This window comes from Schistocerca cancellata, unplaced genomic scaffold, assembly GCF_023864275.1.
Source record: "Schistocerca cancellata isolate TAMUIC-IGC-003103 unplaced genomic scaffold, iqSchCanc2.1 HiC_scaffold_754, whole genome shotgun sequence".
NCBI classification, from domain to species: domain Eukaryota; kingdom Metazoa; phylum Arthropoda; class Insecta; order Orthoptera; family Acrididae; genus Schistocerca; species Schistocerca cancellata.
The window spans coordinates 6,483,419-6,488,764 of NW_026046765.1; the positions used below are offsets into that span (position 1 = coordinate 6,483,419).

The 5,346-nt window shown below is 44.8% G+C and overlaps 1 pseudogene; it reads right to left on the minus strand.

Annotated features, from left to right (window-relative positions):
- Positions 1 to 872: 872 nt before the first annotated feature.
- Positions 873 to 990, minus strand: LOC126142841 (5S ribosomal RNA; annotated as a pseudogene).
- Positions 991 to 5,346: the final 4,356 nt, after the last annotated feature.

Consider the following 5,346-nt stretch of genomic DNA (forward strand, 5'->3'; position numbering starts at 1 on the left):
GTGCGGGACCGTAGCCCAGCTTCATGGAGACGGTTGCGAATGGTCCTCGGCGATACCCCAGGAGCAACAGTGTCCCTAATTTGCTGGGAAGTGGCGGTGCGGTCCCCTACGGCACTGCGTAGGATCCTACGGTCTTGGCGTGCATCCGTGTGTCGCTGCGGTCCGGTCCCAGGTCGACGGGCACGTGCACCTTCCGCCGACCACTGGCGACAACATCGATGTACTGTGGAGACCTCACGCCCCACGTGTTGAGCAATTCGGCGGTACGTCCACCCATCCTCCCGCATGCCCACTATACGCCCTCGCTCAAAGTCCGTCAACTGCACATACGGTTCACGTCCACGCTGTCGCGGCATGCTACCAGTGTTAAAGACTGCGATGGAGCTCCGTATGCCACGGCAAACTGGCTGACACTGACGGCGGCGGTGCACAAATGCTGCGCAGCTAGCGCCAATCGACGGCCAACACCGCGGCTCCTGGTGTGTCCGCTGTGCCGTGCGTGTGATCATTGCTTGTGCAGCCCTCTCGCAGTGTCCGGAGCAAGTATGGTGGGTCTGACAGACCGGTGTCAATGTGTTCTTTTTTCCATTTGCAGGAGTGTACATTAAAGGTAACAACAGATGCAGAAATGGCTACTTGAAATATATAGAATAGAAGAAGAACAGAAAGAAGCACTCCGTCTTCAGGCCACGAGTGGCCTACCGGATGTATCCAACCGCCGTGTCATCCTCAGTGGAGGATGCATATGGGAGGGGCGTGGGGTCAGCACACCGTTCTCCTAGACGTTGTGATGGTATTCTTGACCGAAGCCGCTACTATTCGGTCGAGTAGCTCCTCAGTTGGCATCACGAGGCTGAGTGCACCCCGAAAAATGGCGACAGCTCATGGCGGCCTGGATGGTCACCCATCCAAGTGCTGACCACGCCCGACAGCGCATAACTTCGGTGATCTCACGGGAACCGGTGTATCCACTGCGGCAAGACCGTTGCCACAATATATGTAGAATAGCTGCCATAAAAAGCATTGCCACGCGGAATGGACACTCAGTTGGAGGCGCTATGTCACTGACTGCGAGGCCACTCCCGTCGGAGGTTCGAGTCCTCCCTCGGGCATGGATTGTGTGTGTTCTTCGCAGCATAAGTTAGTTTAAGTAGTGTGTAAGTCTAGGGACCGATGACCTCAGCAGTTTGGTCCCTTAGAAATAAAAAAAGCGTTTCGTCCAAATGTAATAAAAATATATACAAGAGAGATAATCAGCCATAAATGGCTATGAATATACTAACTGCCACCTGTGGAGATTTTCAGGAAACTCGTAGATTGTATGTTAGGAAAGACAGAGCTTGACTGACGCCGAGGGTTCCTATGGAGGCGGCGTGCGAGTATCGATAAGCACCATCCAACAGAAGACGCTTTCAGAGCTCCGATAGCAGCTGGCGTTAATATGTACTGGCATACAGGTATGGATGTAAAAGTGCATGTCAGATAATGCTGGATGCTCGTCGATCGTGGTGCCAGCTAAAGTAAAGCTTGACTGACGCCGGTAAACACTGACGGGTCGTAGATGTATCGATATGCACATTTCAACAGAAGACTAATTCAAAACCACGGGAACGACTAACTGTTAAGAAGTACTGGCATACAGGTAAATAAGCGGCAGAAGTGTCTGACGGTTCTTCATCACTGGTGCAGTTTTTTCTTTAAACTTTGGTATATTTCACAATGCTATATTTTACTGTTAGTATCAGATTTCCGTGTAAATCCCTCCTATACTTAAAATTCAGTGTAATATTGTCTACAGATTGTCACATTTTGACTAAAACTGGTACCACTGCCAATGAATATTTTATTGCGACCGACACTGTTGCTAACTCAATTTAGAAATATATTCATTTAAATCCCGTTTCATAATTTCACTTTTAATGTCTATATTTTAAAGACGATCTGTGTTTTCATAAATGTGAAGAAACAGAAGCACATGTAAACAGCAAAATAAAATGAAATTTGAAGGCAACGGTTCGAACACCAGCGCCACCTGTCGGCTAAGACTTACGTCCTTGTAAAATTGTTTTAACCCAAGTATTAGATGATGCCTCCCAAAACGCATTGGTGTTAGCAGTGACGGACCCCTCCTTTATAAGTTATAAACTTTCTGCTGAGTGTATTTTTACCAATACTTTGTAATCTTTAATTTATTATCTATTGTTAGCTTTTTGTTGTGTAACAAATGCTGTCTCTAAAAAAAATGGCTCTGAGCGCTATGGGACTTAACATCTGTGGTCACCAGTCCCCTAGAACTTAGAACTACTTAAACCTAACGAACCTAAGGACAGCACACAACACCCAGTCATCACGAGGCAGAGAAAATCGCTGACCCCGCCGGGAATCGAACCCCGGAACCCGGGCGTGGGAAGCGAGAACGCTACCGCACGACCACGAGCTGCGGACTGCTGTCCCTCTTTGTGCCTTTCAGCTTAATTGTAAATATGTGAATACGGCATCGACCGACTCATAGTGACAAGTGAAGAAATATTAATAAGTGATCCAGGCAGTTCTGTTTACTAAATAATTACTCCTGTCGGGTTCCTATCTGATTGCTTGAATATATTCTTCACGAACTTCACCGCGCGCAAAACGTAAGTATGAAATAGATATCATATAATGTTACGCTACCAAGTAACACAGTTCTACGAAACAAGGACATACTGTTGCAGTATGGTACAGAAACTAACTCAAAGAAATATTCAGTGATGAAGAGAAATTACACTTAAATTGGAAGATAATAAATACACTGAAGACGCTGAGAATTACTGCGTATTACTGAGTGTACCCTTAACAATATCTTGTTAGTGGTTTAATTTATTATCTAATGTTCGATTGTTGTCGTATAACAAACGTCTGCCTTTCTCTGTATGTTCCTTTCACATTAATTGGATATATCTGAAGACGACAGCAACCGATTCATCATAATAAATAAAGACATTGTAATAAGTGATCTGGACGGTTCTGTTAACTACATACTTACGTTACAGTGGATACACCAAATATCTGCTTATAATGAGTAATCTTTATTTACAATTACGACAGACTGTTTGGGCTTTACCGCCATTTTCGTGTACGTCTAGATTGGTGCGACGTCCATATTGCGTCGTTAGTGGACTGTTTTGTAACTGTCACTGCTTTAATAAGATCGTGAACGTTGTTGTCAGGATGTTAAAATTAAATGCTAATTACGGCGTGACAGCAGTTTGACAGTTCCACTATACCGTCGTAGCTGCACTTCACTTTCTGACTATTCAACATCTTACTGCGTGTAACACGTCAACAGTTCTATATCGCGCACAGCCGGCGATTTAACTAACAGCGGTACTTGCCGTAATGGAATAAGCTCAGAGGACAACTAACTTGCCGTAATGGAATAAGCTCAGAGGACAACTAACGCTGGGATGCAGAAGTACCAAATATGTTACACATTATATTAATACCGTAACTGGAGCAATCTATATGGAGCCTCACAGTAAATTCGTATTCGTGTTGCGGTAAATGGATTTGGCAATTCGCGTTGTGTCTAAACCATGTCGCTTTTCGCAGATGCCGGCCGCTGTGGCCGAGTGGTTCTACGCGCTTCAGTCTGGAATCGTGCTGCTGCTACGATCGCACGTTCGAATCCTGCCTCGGGCATGGAAGTGTGCGATGTCCTTAGGTTAGTTAGGTTTAAGTAGTTCTATGTCTAGGAGACTGATGACCTCAGATGTTAAGTCCCATACTGCTTAGAGCCATTTCAACCACTTCTTTTTTTCACAGATAACTGAAGGAACAAAGCGTCTGAGGTGGAATCGTTTGTTTAATGTATTAACAACACTGCTGGAGCACCACGAAAAGTCCCCCAGTGTAGAAAGCACAATAGAGAGTACTTCAGTCCAATAATGGGGAGTCTCCTATTAGCGCATCGAGAGTAGGAAAAATAAGTAGCTGTCGGTATGCACCATACCACGTCTTTATTTATTATTTTTCTGATTTACTCGTCAAGTTCCGTAGGACCAAACTCAGGAGCAAATCTCCAAGGTAATGGAACGTATTAGTACATGAAATTACAACATAAACGTAATAACAGATAAAAATAAATGTTCATGAACCTTAAGAAACTCAGTCCATATGTTTAAGTAATCACTATCAGCAATACAATAACAATCAGCTTAATTTTTCAAGGAACTCCTCGACAGAATAGAAGGAGTGACCCTCGCTGCGTAAATGACTACAGGGAAACGGATGCAGAAAATAAACAGTAGCTACTGCATACGTGTGAATCCTACAGTAACTTTGAAAATAATATCTGGCGAAATATGTATCAATAAATCCGGTGAAGTTCAGGTCGTATGTAAGGTCACTGAAGAGATTATAATCTTCCATTCAATCTCGCGTAGCTCCAGCTATTGGCCTCGAGATGACTGGGTGTTTGTGTTGTCCTCATCATTTCATCATCATCCAGGAAAGTGGCGCAATTGGACTGAGCAAAGATTGGGTAATTGTACGGGCGCTGATAACCACGCTGTTGAGCGCCCCACAATCCAAACATCATCATCATCATCATCCAGCTATTGCTCAAACTGTAAACAGCAAAATGGGATCAGAAATATTATATGCAGTAGTTAATTAAGTAATATAGCATGATGATATTTTTTTACCATCGTTTAACCGAAGCACAGGTACATAAACGAGTGGAATTGAAAAAATAATCGTCACTTCTGAAAGACAATAAGCCTTGAAGGATTTCCAGTCCATTTTTGTTTAATACACTACGGAATGACCCTGCAGCCTATGTCATATTTATGGAGAACCTCTACCGTATTAAAACGGGAATGAAAGCCCCTTCAGCGGGAGTCAAAATGTAGTAAAATAAATGATTAAAAGAATTAAAACTTAGAAACATCTATGGTCGTTATAATACACTCCTGGAAATGGAAAAAAGAACACATTGACACCGGTGTGTCACACCCACCATACTTGCTCCGGACACTGCGAGAGGGCTGTACAAGCAATGATCACATGCACGGCACAGCGGACACACCAGGAACCGCGGTGTTGGCCGTCGAATGGCGCTAGCTGCGCAGCATTTGTGCACCGCCGCCGTCAGTGTCAGCCAGTTTGCCGTGGCATACGGAGCTCCATCGCAGTCTTTAACACTGGTAGCATGCCGCGACAGCGTGGACGTGAACCGTATGTGCAGTTGACGGACTTTGAGCGAGGGCGTATAGTGGGCATGCGGGAGGCCGGGTGGACGTACCGCCGAATTGCTCAACACGTGGGTCGTGAGGTCTCCACAGTACATCGATGTTGTCGCCAGTGGTC